A 1,781-nucleotide genomic window follows, 5' to 3' on the forward strand; every position below is an offset into this window, starting at 1 on the left:
CCATTCTAGGAGTATGTTTTCTTTATCATTGTTATTGTTCCAAGGCATTCCCTACCTTTAGACTACATGCTCAATAGGTTGATGGCCATGCTTGTGGCTCAATTCATGGATGACTTTGGAAGGTATAAAATCCTAGCTGGATGAATGCTCAAAATCTTCATGCCACTCTCCCATGACTAACCCTGCAGCATACCTTAGGTGTAAATTAGGTATTGGTTCACCTCTACTATTTGTGTGTGTCAAAGGACATCTCTCTCAATGCATGGTTGGGTCTTCTCAATCCTCATGCTCTCTATTACCAAGGATGCTCTACTACTCCCATTCTTTATCACCGATCATCCATTGATCCTAGCTCCAAAAATATTCTAGCTTCCCTATGCACATTCTGTCAACTTCTTCTGCCTTGATGCAAGTGTCCCTATAGCATGGCCATGTTACTTTGGAACCATTCTAGGCATGTGTTTGACATCAATCAAAGATTGAAGTATGTTGAGAGAGAAGAAGAAGAGATGATAGACACACCAAATAGACTCCCAAAGACTGATTCATGTTGATCACTAGTTACATATATATAGGTGAGACCTAGTTCAAGTTAGGGCAAGCTATATATCGCTCTAACAGCCCCACTCAACCAAAGGTCTCTAGCTACAGATGAAAAAACCCTTGGGGAGCACAAGGGAAAAATCGGAGCTCCTATATACAAGTATACAAGTTGATCATTTGTACAATTATTTACAAGTATGTAATGCAGATTTATATACAAAAGATCACCCATAGGTGTGTTAATCTTAGAAGAGAGAAGCTGCAAGTACTCCAAGTTTTGATCGTAGCACTGTCAAACGTGCCTCACTAAGTCCTTTAGTGATAATATCTGCAATCATCTGAGAAGTGGGACAATGTTCAATCATTATCATCCCTTTCTTCACTTCATGTCTTACATAATGGTAATGAACAACAATATGTTTGGATTTATTATGCTGAACATAGTCTTTAGCCAGACTTATGGCACTTTCATTATCACATCTGAGAGAAGTACTGAATGATGGAGGATGACCAATATCTGCAAGTCACTGTCACAGCCAAACCAATTCTTGAGCTGCTAGAGAAGCTGCTACATACTCAGATTCTATGGTAGAAACATCAACACAACATTGCTTCTTACTTGCCCAAGAGACCAAGCAACCATTGATAAAGAAGCAAATACGGCTTGTAGACCGCATAGAAAAGTGAGAGCTTGCCCAATCTGCATCTGTATATCCCAAAAGATCAAGAGACATAATAGAAGATGATTCTATATGATGTCGATAAACTAATCCAAAATTAGAAGTGCCTTTCAAATACTTTAGAACACGTTCTCGGGGGGTGCACTACCAATAAGCCCTATATACAACGTGCATTCAAGGGGTATTTAAAAACCCCCTAATATGTAAAATTTTCATGGATAAAAAGATCCCTTTTCCTATACAAACTTATGGCTTCTTTCCAAAGATCAATAAATAATCCCCTTATATAAATACATATCTATAAATTTACCTTAAATTTTGGAATTAAAAATTCCCTCCATTTGAACTTACATGGTATACTTACATATTTTTAGGTGGACCCCCCAAGAACACGTTTTGCTACATACCAATGTTGCATTGAGGGATGACCTAGAAAATTAGCAGTAAAAATAATATTTGGTCGAGTTTTCCAATCGACAAACTGTAGGCAACCAACAAGATTGGCATAGGGTTGATGTGAAACCTCAACATCATGAGTCAATCGAGTATTTTTGACAG

Source organism: Dipteris shenzhenensis, chromosome 32 (assembly GCF_047967505.1).
Source record: "Dipteris shenzhenensis isolate YYH24624 ecotype China chromosome 32, Dip_SZ_1.0, whole genome shotgun sequence".
In the NCBI taxonomy this organism is placed as follows: Eukaryota; Viridiplantae; Streptophyta; class Polypodiopsida; order Gleicheniales; family Dipteridaceae; genus Dipteris; species Dipteris shenzhenensis.